A 13874-nucleotide genomic window follows, 5' to 3' on the forward strand; every position below is an offset into this window, starting at 1 on the left:
GAGGGGTCTCCCGAGCCACCTCCTTCCATCCTCAGGCCAGTAAATCAGGGCCACCCTCTCAAGTGACTCAGAAACTCCACCATCTGCCACTCTCTAGAAAGACCCAGGACTCCTCAGACCCCTCCTCCTGCTCCTCACATGGCTCGGAGCCCCACAGGACACATGCGGATTAGAGTTTCCTGCCCTTGCAGCTCACATCCTGCTCCTTAGAGACACCTGGGACTACTCAAGTCCACATTCCTCTTCCGTGGCAGGTTTCTAAAAATGCAAGGAAGAGTCAGGCCGATTTTCAGGAGATCCTAATAGGTTTGGAGATGAGCTTCCATTTTTTTTAAACAAGCTGTAGCAAGTTATATCAATGAAGAATTTTGCGTGGTTTATTTCTCCCCAATGTGTACTTGCATGCTTCAAGTGATAACGGAATGACCTGGATCAGTGATCGCCAGTGTGCGTGCTCTGTAGTACTTTCACATGCTGTGCCCAGATCAATATTATGCCACTGTAGTGATGGACGCCAGCTTTGGCCAACATGGCCTAGTACTCTTCAGAGTCTGCTTTTACCCCACTGTGCACTTTCCACTTTTCATGACAAGCTGGAGCCTGGAGCTGATGGACTCCAGAGGCTCTTTCATCTTCTCTGCAGCCACCATCTTGCTGCTTTATGTGGGTGACTGTCCCAAACAAAGAGCAGCCCCCAAGAGGCCCGGGAAGCAAGAAAGTGGGGCTTCAGACTTCGACCCTTGTCTTTGACCTTGCATAGCAAGATGTCCAATTTGTCCACTTTCTGCACCTAATTAAAAATATGAGGACTCCTAGAGGCGGCTAAGACATATGCAGATTAGCAGTGTGCTGTGGAAAGAGCAGAGTCGCCCCAGAGAGGGCACTGTCCTCCCGGTAGAAGCAAACGGGAAGGACTGAAAATGAGGTCTAAAATAATTACTGCTCTTATGGGAATAAAAACATGCATTAATAAACATGTTAATTAAGAAAGGGTGAGAGGGGTCATGCAGGGCAAAGAGGACAGTCCAGCTGCCTCTCCTGGTCGATTAGTAGAAGCTTTCCATATATCTATGAACTCAGTTCTGACTCCAGAGGAAGGTCAGGTACCAGTGGGACAGCATTTCTCACTATCAGTCAGCCCCAGCCATCTGTTCAGCACAAATTTAAAAACTTCAGATGAGTTCCTGGACCCTTGGGACCCCATTGTGAAACTCATCCTTGATCTAGAGGAGGATAAATAGGAGAGGAACCAACAGCAAAGGCAGGCCAAAATTGTACTGTCATGAGTGGCAGTAGCTTAAGCACACCCAGGTTGTCCAAGGGAAACCCAGGGCCAATCAAGGAAAGAGTTCAGGTTTTAAACGCAAGGAATCTGGACACTGGGCATGCAACTATATTAAGCATCCACTGGGGCCCTGCTCCATGTAGCAGGTGGCTGGTGTGAATGAGTTATGGCACTGGAGGATTGACTGTGCCCACAGCTTACATGGGCACCAGTACTGGGACTCCTGCTTTTTACTGGGTAATCTTGCCAGGGCTGCATTCTCAGGCTCTTGGTAGCCTAATATCCCTTCGCAATGCTTTCCTGTCCACAGAACACGTGGAAATAAAACTCCTAGAAAATGTCTCAAATAATACAAGGAAAAACACTGTCTTTTTGCTGGCTCAGTCATAGTACACTTTTCAAGATAGAGACCAAGAAATATTCTGACCTGCTCTTTCTCATACTTGGCTCCTGGCTCTTAAACCTGGTAGTAAGATTTGTCCATTGAAGGTTTCAACAGATCCATCCTCAGATGATGATCCAGTTCATGACTCTCCTACAGCTTTCTCCCACTGGCCAGGCAGTTTGACAGTTCCTGACATGTGGCCACTAATTCTTCTCTTCTTCTCTCTTTCTCTCTTTCTCTCTCTCTCTTTCACTCTCTCTCTCTCTCTCTCTCTCTCTCTCTCTGTGTGATTGAACTCACAACTTGCACTTGCCAGGCAAGCACTTATGCCACAGAGCTAAATCCTCAGCCCTTTCCTTTTCTTCTGGCAAATTCTTGCTAGCCCATCCAGTGAGCCCAACATCCCAGGGTAGTCAGAGAGCACAGGTCCCCCAGCAGCAGGTAGGGCCTGCAGGCCTTTTCAGCAGGAAGCAGCGTTAAGAAGAGGCCAGTGCTGCCTCAGCATCCCATGAAGAACTGGAGATTCTGTCCCTCAGAGGGAACTGAGGTAGATTAGGGCTGGGGAAAACCTGCTGGGAGGAAGCTGTCAAAGTCTTGGAGACTCAGGGCACATGCACAGAACACAGGCTCCAGGATGACCCTGAAGCACCTGCGTCCTGCACACTGAACCAATCAGAAAAGCCCTCTTTGCAAGTCTTTATTTACATCCGCAGGAAACCAAGCAAGTCTTCCATAGGGCAGTTTAAACCTGGCTTCAGCCCCAGTGCATTTCTGATAGGACAATGTCCCAAAGGCTTATTTGCATGAGAAAGAAGTCAGTCCAGGAATTGCAGCTCCAAAAGCCCCCTGCCCCTGTGCTGGAGCTGCTAGGAGTCTGACCCGAACTATGCTGTCCCTGCAGAGCATGTGTCACCACCCTTCAGTGAATGTGTACCTCGCTACCTTTTCTGTGTCTCACTCAGTTCTCTGTTCCGGACCCCAAGATCCTGGTGAGTTTCCCCCTGGACGCACCTCCGGTACCAGTCAAATTCTACCTGCAATTTCACCACTTCCCTGACAACTTGTTTTCTTTCTGTTTTAATTGATCACAGACGTCCTGATAGGTGACAGGCTGGTGACTTTTTGTAATTCATGTTCCTTCATTAAAATGAGTTTTTTAAAAACTGACAACGGATTTGTTTGATTTCAAAAAAATGAGAAGCCCAAACTGAATAAATAAGTGTTTCCCTAACAGGATTGGGATATAGAGTCAAAATTCCCCAAAGTCCCTGCTCCAGAGAGGTGAAAACTTGAGTTCCCAGCAACCTGGCTGTTGCTGAGTTGTGTGCCCCAGGAGGCCTGAATGAACTCCAAAGGCCCAGTGCCTGGGCTCAGAGGCGGGCAGGCGCGCCATCTAGTGGTCATTCCTTGCTGGTGTCAGTGAATAAAAAAAGCCCGCCTAGGACACATTTCAGTATTGCAGTCACTGTTGAAGGCCAATCCAGTGCATTGGGGGCTTGGACTGGCTCCCGGCGCGCTCTGTCCTTTGATGTCGGTATGCACTCTGCCTTCCTTCCTTCCCAATCATGCCATTTCCATAGCTGGCTTGCTGTTGTTCAACATTATTTTATTTATTTAAATTTTACATATTTATGGAGTACAGTATGTACTAATGCACAGTAAGAGCCTGGCATGGTGGTGTCTGTCTGTAATCTCAGCTACTGAGGAGGCTGAGGCAGGAAGTTCTTGAGTTCGAGGCCAGTACACATATACAATGTAGAGCCATCAAATTGAAATATTTAGCAGTTGTAGCCCCTTAGTCATTTGTGCAGGGAACCATCCAACTTCTCCCTTTTAGATGTTTATACAATATATGTGCTGTGAAAGACTAGAAATAGAACTTACTCTTCCTATCCGTGTTATATGTGTTTAAGTGGAGGTCTTGTATGTTGCCAGTCTGCTTTGCAGACTATACCGCAGCGCGTGCAGCTGCAGCTGTATAAACTCCCACCTGCCTGGCCATTTGCTTCCTTGCCGTAGCTCCATGGAAAACGCAGCCCTTAGAGCAGCAGAGCTAAGTCATGAGACGCAGAGGTGTGCTCTGTATGTGGCTGGGGCTGCCGAGTTGAATTAAATCCACTGACTGTATAAAGTTAAATGCAAGTTCAGTTGAGATGTTTGTGCTCTGTATGGTATTTGCTGTTTCATTTTAGAGATACAAGAAGCTCATTGAACCCTTTTAGTGTGAATTTTTTCTCCTCTCAGAGTAAGAAAGAGAATGTGCCGTTTAATTGACTGTACTTGGTTTGGAACCATGCTGTCCTGGGCTGTAAGCCTCACTGGAAAAAAACTTGTAAGATTCTAGTCATTGAAAGTGTCATCAGGAGGGAGGGCAGGGTAGACTGAAGAGGAATCAGCTTGTTTGGTATGTGTGCCAGCTCCCACGATGAGTGTACTGTGTATAGCACTGATGTACCTGTAAACATTGAAAAACAGAACAGAAATGACATCGAACAGCAAGAGAACATGTAACCTTTAGCTTAATCAGATAGAGGAAAGGATTCTTTGTTTCTCTGAGGGAGGACCCAGGGTTTCAGTGATGACTAAGCTGTGCCCACATTATTATGCAGTTTGGTTCTAGGATAATGACTTTTTATTGCCTGTATTACCATGAGTTTGAGGCCACCCTGGACTACACAGTGAGACCTTGTCTCAAAAAGCGACAAAAGGAAACAAAACTCGCTAATAATGTTTAAGACTTAATTGAAGACTTTTTTTGCATCTGTTGACAAGATTACAAAAATTTTTCTCCTCGTCTGCTAATGTGAACTACCTTGATACATGTGCTAAGCTAACCACATGTTCTGGAAAGTAGTCCCTGGTTTGTGGAGATTTTCCTGATCCAGTCTGTAATGTTGCTGCATCCCAATTGGCCCAGCCATCCGAAGATCTCAAACACGCAAACTGCTTTTGTGGTGTCGTGTGACATTCTCTGTGGCAGGAACCTCTGTGAGCTTTGTCAGACAGAACAGGACAAAGAGAAGAGAAATGGGACTGAAAAGGCCTAACTAAGTATAACTGGTAAACTTCAAATGACGTTCTTTATCACGGCAACTAAAGGATGTGTTGATCTGACTGAGTCTCTGAGACTTCAGGACAGCAAACTATTTAAAAAGCATCTTCCTCACCCTACCAAATGCTGAGATGTAAAACCTATGGCATGTCCCCAGGTACATGCAAGAGGACACCGTAGCTATTCTGCGGTTATTTATAACTGGCTTCCTTGACCTACTGGAAGTTTTCACCTGAATTTTCCTTGATTGAACTTGAATTGATGTCTGCCTTAGGGTGATGAGATGTGGACGTGTACGTCACTGTTGTGTATAAAATACATCTGCAAAGAAGAACAGCGTGCAGGAGGCTTGCAGGCCAGACTGCATCGTGCTTGCCTGGTTACGGGTCGAGAGCGGGTAGAATATTTCCATGTTTGCTGACAGGATTTACTGTGCAACTGTTGGCAGAGCTGGCTTTTCCTGGGGCTTCCTTGTTGCCAGGTACTTTAGTACCATGGTTGCCCTCAGAGCCGGGCACGACACTGTTCACCATCACAATTGAGAAGAGTGGCCTGAAGGATGCCGGGCAGTGCATGGATCCTTACATTACAGTCAGCGTAAAGGGTAACAAGTTGGGTTTTCCCTCTCTCACATTACTCCTAACTTACCGCACTCTTGAGGCATGTCTTGTATCTATGACAGCTCATTTTAATCTACTTTACTAATGAGGCAGAATTTCTGCAAGAAATGTTGCTCCATCACTAACCATTTCTGATGAGTTTACTGAAAATAGTTTGCTTTTCCTTTTTTGTAATTTGCACCCTTGCTTGGGAGATTGTCTGTCTTTTGTTGTCTTCAAATTTACTGTGACAGCCTTTTCTTTGGCATGCACGCTTTCATGAGCCCTGTGTGGGGTATGCGGCAGTTCCCTTCCTTGCCAGGAGTTGGTCTGTGTGTGTGTGTGTGTGTGTGTGTGTGTGTGTGTGTGTGTGTCTGTGTGTGACAAGGCCCTGTTCTCTCCGTGTCCCCCATCTGCTCGCCCCAGCCTCTAGCTCGTCTTGCTGTTCTTCTGACTCTGGGGTGCTGACCAGAACCACACAGTCTCCCTGCCAAGGGCTTCTGCCCTGTGAATGTTGTCAAGCCCTTACCTCCTTGGCTGAGCCCTGTGCTCTGTCTTCCCACCCTTCTGTCCCTGAGGCTTCTGATCCCAGGCCCATGGGTGCACCAGGCCTTCAGGGCATCTTTAATGGGGACAAGGAAGCAGGTGCAGCCCAGCAGCATCCAGCCCTGAGCACTCCTGCCATACTGAGGAGGTGACAGGCATCTGCTTGGTACTTGCCCTCCCCATCTCTGGTGCAGCAGTGCACTTATCCCAGCAGAGAGAGGCCAGCGCTTACACTCTTTTGTTGCTGCTGAACATATTTGTACATCACTGAAGTTTTTCAAAAAATAGTTACTGGTTGTGAGGTCTGCAATCCCAGCTCCTCAGGCAGCTAAAGCACTCAAGGATCACTTGAGCCCAGGGGTTTGAGACTGGCCTAGGAAAAACAGTGAAACCTGATGCTAAAATTTAAAAAAACAAAACAAGTCATTCCACTATCCAGAAATAACTGTGCAATACAAGTACATTACGTTAATCTGTAGTTGGGGGCAAATCAGAAAACATCGAGGCTAAAGTTAACTGGAGAGAACTTTTATGAGTCCTAGAAATAAGCGCACACCCATAGGAGACAAAAGGAGCCCGAGAGGTGGTGGCAGGTAGTCCTCGGGCCCAGCACGCGGTGGTGGGTACTCCTGGGGCCCAGCAGGCGGTGGTGGGTAGTGCTGGGCCCCAGCAGGTGGTGGTGGGTAGTCCTGGGGCCCAGCAGGTTGTGGTGGGTAGTCCTGGGGCCCGGCAGGCGGTGGTGGGTAGTCCTGGGGCCCAGCAGGTTGTGGTGGGTAGTCCTGGGGCCCGGCAGGCGGTGCTGGGTGGTCTGGGGCCTGGCAGGAGGCAGTGGGTATTCCTTGGGCCTGGCAGGTGCCGGTGGGTACTCTTGGGGCCCGGCAGGCGTCGGTGGGTACTCTTGGGGCCCGGCAGGCGTCGGTGGGGACTCTTGGGGCCCGGCAGGCGTCGGTGGGGACTCTTGGGGCCCGGCAGGCAGCAGTGGTTAGTGTTGGGGCCGGGCAGGTAGCGGCAGGTAGTCCTGGAGACCGGAACCTGGTGCTGGGTATTTTGGGGCCCAGCAGGCGGCAGCGGGTGATCCTCAGGCCCTTCCCAGGGTGGTGGGTAGTCCTGGGGCCCGGCATGCGGGGGTCGGTAGTCCTGGGGGCCGGCAGGCGGCGGTGGGTAGTTCTTAGGCCCAGCATCCAGGGGTGGGTATTCCTGGGGCCCGGCAGGCGGCGGTGGGTGGTCTTCGGGCCCATGCCAGGGTGGTGGGTAGTCCTGGGGCTTGGCAGGCGATGGTTGATAGTCCTTCAGTCCGGCAGGCAGTTTTGCGTAGTCCTCGGTTCCAGCAGGCAGCGGTGGGTAGTCCTTGGGCCCGGCAGTTGGCGGTGGATAGTGTTGGGGCCCAGCATGCGGCAGTGGGTAGTCCTGGAGATCGGCAGATGGCGGTGGGTGGTCCTGGGACCCGGCAGGTGACAGTGGCTAATCCTGGGCCCTGGCAGGTAGCGGTGGATAGTCCTGGGTTCTGGCACATGGTGGTGGCTAGTCTAGGGCCTGGCAGGCTGCGGTGGGGAGTCCTAGGCCCTGACAGGCGGAGGTGGGTAATCCTGCGGCCCGGCAAGTAGCAGTGGGTAGTCCTGGGGCCCAGCATGTGGTGGTGGCTAGTCCTAGGGCCTGGCAGGCCGTGTTGGGTAGTCTTCGGCCCCGGCAGGTGGTGGTGGGTTGTGCTGGGCCCCGGGAGGTGGTGGAGGGTAGTCCTGGGGCTTGGCAGAGGGCGGTGAGTAGTCCTGGGGCCTGGCACGTGGTTCTGCCTAGTCCTGGTCCCGGCAGGCAACAGTGGGTAGTACTGGGGCACGACAAGAGGTAACGGGTAGTCCTGGGGCCCGGCAGGCATCAGTGGGTAGTCCAGGGTCCGGGAGGTGGCGGTGGCTAGTCCTGAGGCCTGGCAGGTTGTGGTGGGGAGCCCTGAGCCCCAGCAGGCTGAGGTGGGTAATCCTGGGACCCGGCAGGCATCGGTGGGCAGTCCTGGGGCCTGGCACGTGGCGGTGCATAGTCATGAGGCCTGGCAGGCGACGATGCATAGTCATGAGGCCTGGCAGGCGGTGGTGCATAGTCCTGGGGCCTGGCACTTGGTGCTGGGTGGTCCTGGGACCTGGCAAGCGGTGGAGGATAGTCCTGGGGCCCGGCAGGGGGCGGTGCATAGTCATGGGGCATGGCAGGCAGAGGTGGATATTTTTGGGGCCCGGAATGTGGTCCTGGGTAGTCCTGGGCCAGGCAGGCGGCGGTGTGTAGTCCTGGGGCCCGGAACGTGGTGCTGGGTAGTCCTGGGGCCCTGCAGGCTGCGGTGCATAGTCCTCGGGCCTGGCAGGCGGTGGTGGGTAGTGCTGGCGCCCAGCACATGGTGGTGGGTAGGTCTGGTGCCCCGCAGGCAGTGGTGGGGATTCCTGCGGCCCGGCAGGTAGCAGTGGGTAGTCCGGGGCCTGGCACATGGTGGTGGCTAGTCTAGGGCCTGGCATGCAGTGGTGGGTAGTCTTCAGCCCTGGCAGGTGGTGGTGGGTTGTGCTGGGCCCCGGGAGGCGGTGGAGGGTAGTCCTGGGGCTTGGCAGGGGGCGGCAGTTAGTCCAGGGGCCTGGCACCTGGATCTGCCTAGTCCTGTTCCCGGCAGGCGGCAGTGGGTAGTCCTGGGTCCCAGCAGGCGGTAATGTGTAGTCCTGGGGTCCAGCAGGTGACAATGGGTAGTCCTGGGGCCCAGAACGTGGTGGTGGGTGGCATGGGAACTGGCAGGCAGCGGTGGGTAGTCCTGGGGTCTGGCAGGCAGTGGTGGGCAGTCCTAGGCCCTGGCAGGCGGAGGTTGGTTATCCTGCGGCCTGGCAGGCGGTGGTGGGTAGTCTTCGGCCTCAGCAGGTGGTGGTGGGTTGTGCTGGGCCCTGGGAAGCATTGGAGGGTAGTCCTGGGGCTTGGCAGGGGGTGTTGGATAGTCCTGGGGCCTGGCACATGGTTCTGCCTAGTCCTGGTCCCGGCACGAGGCAGTGGGTAGTCATTGGGCCTGGCACATGGTGGTGACTAATACTGGGGTCTGGCAGGTGGCGGAGGTAGACTTGGGTTCCGGCAGTCGGGGGTGGGTAGTCCTAGAGCCTGGCAGGTGGGGGTTGGTAGTCCTGGGGCCTGGCAGTTGGCGGTGGGTAGTACTAGGGCCCAGCATGCGGCAGTGGGTAGTCCTGGAGCCCAGCAGATGGCGAGGGGTATTCCTAGGGCCTGGCAGGAGGCAGTGGGTAGTCTTGGGTCCCGGCAGGCGGTGTCCGCAGTCCTGGGGACAGGCAGGCAGTTTTGGACAGTTGGGGCCCGGCAGGTGGCTGTGGCTAGTCCTAGGGCCAGGCAGGCGGTGTTGGGTAGTCTTCAGCCCCGGCAGGTGGCAGTGGCTTGTCTTGGGCCCGGCAGATGGTTGTGGGTAGTCTTTGGGCCCGGCAGATGGTGGTGGGACATCCTGGGTCCCAGAAGGTGGCGGTGGGTAGTCTTGGGGCCGGGCAGGTGGTGGTGGGAAGTTTGGGGCCCAGCAGGCTGTGGTGGGTAGTCCTGGGGCCTGGCAGGCGGCAGTGGTTAATGTTGGGGCTTGGTAGGAGGCGGCTGGTAGTCCTGGGGCCCGACATGTGGTGGTTGGCATTCCTGAGACACACCTGGTGGTGGTCGGTAGTCCTGGGGCCAGGAATGTGGTGGTGGGTAGTCCTGGGGCCAGGCACGTGTTAGTGGGTAGTCCAGGGGCCCGGCACGTGGTGGTGGGTAGTCCTGGGCCCTGGCAGATGGCGGAAAATAGTCCAGGGACCCAGCAGGCAGCGGTGCGTAGTCATGGTGCCCGGCTGGTGGTGGTGGGGAGTCTTGTGGCCGGCAGGGTAGCAGTGGATAGTCCTGGAGTCCGGCACGTGGTGGTAGCTAGTCCTAGGGCCTGGCAGGCGGTGGTGGGTAGTCTTCGGCCCTGGCAGGTGGTGGTGGGTTGTGCTGGGCCTAAGGAGGCAGGGGAGGGTAGTCCTGCGGCTTGGCAGGGGGCAGTGTGTAGTCCGGGGGCCTGGCACCTGGTTCTGCCTAGTCCTGGTCTGGCAGGTGGCAGGGGTAGTCATTGGGCCTGGCAGTGGTGGTGACTAATACTGGGGCCCAGCAGGCGGCAGAGTTAGACTTGGGTTCCGGCAGGCGGGGGTGGGTAGTCCTGGGGCCCGACAGGTGGTGGTGGGTATTCCTGGGGCCCCCCAGGCAATGGTGGGCAGTCTTGGGGCCCAGCAGGCGGCGGTGGGTAATCCTGGGGCCCGTAACATGGTGGTGGGTAGTTTGGGGTCCTGCAGGCAGCGGTGGGTGGTCCTCAGGCCCCTCCCAGGGTGATGGGGAGTCCTGGGGCTTGGCACGCAGCAGAGGGTAATCCTGGGGCCCGGCAGGTTGCTGTGGCTAGTCTTAGGACCTGGCAGGCGGCGGTGGTTAATCTTCGGCCCTGGCAGGTGGTGGTGGGTGGTCTTGGGGCACGGCAGGCCGCAGTGGCTAGTCCTGGGGCCCAACACATGGTGGTGGCTGGTGGCAGTGGCTAGTCCTGGGGCCCTGCAGGTGGTGGTCGGTAGTCCTGGGGTCTGGAAGGCGACGGTTGGAAGTCCTTCGGTCTGGCAGATGACAGTGGCTAATTCTGGGCCCCGGCACGTGGTGGTCGGTAGTCCTGGGGCCTAGCAAGTGTTGCTCGGTAGTCCTGGGGCCAGGCATGTGGTGGTGGGTAGTCTTGGGGCCAGGCATGTGGTGCTGGGTAGTCCAGAGGGCCCAGCACGTGTTAGTGGGTAGTCCAGGGGTCCGGCATGTGGTGGTGGGTAGTCCTGGGCCCTGGCAGGCATCGGTGGGTAGTCTTGGGGCCTGGCAGGGGGTGGTGGGTAGTCATGGGGCCTGGCAGGTGGCGGTGTATAGTCCTGGGGCCCGGCACGTGGTGCTGGGTGATCCTGGGACCTCGCAGGTGGCGGAGGATAGTCCTGGGGCCTGGCAGGCAGCGGTGCATAGTCCTGGGGCCTGGCAGGCAGTTTTGGACAGTTGGGGCCCGGCAGGTGGCTGTGGCTAGTCCTAGGGCCTGGCAGGCGGAGGTGGGTAGTCTTTGGCCCTGGCAGTAGGCGGTGGGTTGTCACGGGCCTGGCAGATGGTCGTGGGTAGTCCTTGGGTCTGGCAGGTGGTTGTGGGTCGTCCTGGGTCCCAGCAGGTGGCGGTGGGGAGTCCTGGGGCCCAGCAGGTGGTGGTGGGTAGTCCTGGGGCCCGGCAGGCGGCGGTGGTTAATGTTGGGGCCTGGTAGGAGGCGGCAGGTAGACCTGGGATCCGGCATGTGGTAGTTGGCATTCCTGAGGCCCAGCTGGTGGCGGTGGGTAGTCCTGGGGCCAGGCATGTGGTTGTGGGTATTCATGGGGCCCGGCACGTGTTTGTGGGTTGTCCTGGGGCTCAACTCGTGGCAGTTGGTACTCCTGGGACCTGGCAGGCGGCGTTGCATAGTACTGAGGCCTGGCACGTGGTGGTGGGTCTCCCTGGGGCCTGGCAGGCAGCGGTGTGTAGTCATGGGGCCTGGAAGAAGGCGGTGCATAGTCCTGGGGCCCGGCACGTGGTGGTGGGTAGTCCTGGGCCCTGGCAGGTGGCGGAAAATAGTCCAGGGACCCGGCAGGCGGTGGTGCATAGTCATGGGGCCCGGCTGATGGTGGTGGGGAGTCTTGTGGCCCGCAGGGTAGCAGTGGATAGTCCTGGAGCCCGGCACATGGTGGTGGCTAGTCCTAGGGCCTGGCAGGTGGTGGTGGGTAGTCTTTGGCCCCAGCAGGTGGTGGTGGGTTGTGCTGGGCGTAAGGAGGCGGGGGAGGGTAGTCCTGCGGCTTGGCAGGGAGCAGTGTGTAGTCCTGGGGCCTGGCCCCTGGTTCTGCCTAGTCCTGGTCTGGCAGGTGGCAGTGGGTAGTTATTGGGCCCGGCAGTGGTGGTGACTAATACTGGGGCCCAGCAGGCGGCAGAGGTAGACTTCGGTTCCGGCAGTCGGGGGTGGATAGTCCTGGGAACAGCAGGCGGGGGTGGGTAGTCCTGGGGCCCGACAGGTGGTGGTGGGTATTCCTGGGGCCCCCCATTCAGTGGTGGGCAGTCTTGGGGCCCGGCAGGTGGCGGTGGGTAATCCTGGGGCCCGTAACATGGTGGTGGGTAGTTTGGGGCCCTGCAGGCAGCGGTGGGTGGTCCTCAGTCCCCTCCCAGGGTGATGGGGAGACCTGGGGCTTGGCACGCAGCAGAGGGTAATCCTGGGGCCCAGCAGGTTGCTGTGGCTAGTCCTAGGACCTGGCAGGCGACGGTGGTTAGTCTTCGGCCCCGGCAGGTGGAGGTGGGTGGTCTTGGGGCCCGGCAGGCCGCAGTGGCTAGTCCTGGGGCCCAGCACATGGTGGTGGCTGGCGGCAGTGGCTAGTCCTGGGGCCCTGCAGGTGGCGGTCGGTAGTCCTGGGGCCTGGAAGGTGACGGTTGGAAGTCCTTCGGTCTGGCAGATGACAGTGGCTAATCCTGGGCCCCGGCACGTGGTGGTGAATAGTCCTGGTGCCTGGCAGGCAGTGGTCGGGAGTCCTGGGTACGGCAGGCAGTGCTGGGTAGTCCTTGGGCTCGGCAGGCAGTGGTGGGGAGGCCTGCGGCCTGGCAGGTAGCGGTGGGTAGTCCTGGGGTCTGGTACATGTTCGTGGCTAGTCTAGGGCCTGGCAGGCAGTGGTGGGTAGTCTTTGGCCCCGGCAGGTGGTGGTGGGTTGTGCTTGGCCCTGGGATGCGGTGGAGGGTAGTCTTGGGGCATGGCTAGGCGCGGCGGTTAATCCTGGGGCCCGGCACATGGATCTGCCTAGTACTGGTCCTGGCCAGCGGCAGTGGGTAGTCCTGGGTCCCAGCAGGCAGTAATGGGTAGTCCTGGGGCCCAGAACCTGTTGGTGAGTGGCATGGGAACTGGCATGCTGCGGTGGGTAGTCCTGGGGCCCGGCAGGCAGTGGTGGGCAGTCTTGGGGCCCAGCATCGTTGGTGGGCAGTCCTAGGCCCCGGCAGGTAGAGGTGGGTTATCCTGCGGCCCGGCAGTTGGCAGTGGGTAGTGCTGGGGCCCGGCAGATGGCAGTGGGTATTCCTGGGGCCCGGCAGGAGGCGGTGGGTAGTCCTGGGGCCCAGCATGCGGTGGTGGGTAGTCCTGGGGCCTGGCAGGCAGTTTTGGACAGTTAAGACCCGGCAGGTGGCTGTGGCTAGTCCTAGGGCCTGGCAGACGCTGGTGGGTAGTCTTCGGCCCCGGCAGGTAGCGGTGGGTTGTCTTGGGCCCGGCAGATGGTTGTGGGTAATCCTTGGGCCTGGCAGGTGGTGGTGGGTCGTCCTGGGTCCCAGCAGATGGTTGTGGGTAATCCTTGGGCCTGGCAGGTGGTGGTGGGTCGTCCTGGGTCCCAGCAGGTGGTGGTGGGCAGTCCTGGGGCCCGGCAGGCGGTGGTGGGTAGTCCTGGGGCCCGGCAGGCGGCAGTGGTTAATGTTGGTGCCTGGTAGGAGGCGGAAGGTAGTCCTGGGGCCTGGCACATGGTGGTTGGCATTCCTGAGGCCCAGCTGGTGGTGGTGGGTAGTCCTGGGGCCCGGTACATGGTGGCTGGCATTCCTGAGACATGGCTGGTAGTGGTGGGTAGTCCTGGGACCAGGAATGTGGTGGTGGGTAGTCCTGGGGCCCAGCATGTGTTGGTGGGTAGTCCTGGGGCCCGGCACGTGGTGGTGGGTATTCTTGGGGCCTGGCATATGGTTGTGGGTTGTCCTGGGGCCCGGCACATGGTGGTGGGTATTCTTGGGGCCTGGCACATGGTTGTGGGTTGTCCTGGGGCTCAACTCATGGCAGTTGGTACTCCTGGGACCTAGCAGGCGGCGGTGCACAGTCCTGAGGCTCGGCACGTGGTGGTGGGTAGTCCTGGGGCCTGGCAGGTGGCGGAGGATAGTCCTGGGGCCCGTCAGGTGGCAGTGAATAGTCATGGGGCCTGGCAGCCGGCAGTGCATAATACTGCGGCCCGG

Source organism: Cavia porcellus, unplaced genomic scaffold (assembly GCF_034190915.1).
Source record: "Cavia porcellus strain 051 isolate PalLab524CR breed Dunkin Hartley unplaced genomic scaffold, mCavPor4.1 scaffold_22, whole genome shotgun sequence".
NCBI lineage: Eukaryota > Metazoa > Chordata > Mammalia > Rodentia > Caviidae > Cavia > Cavia porcellus.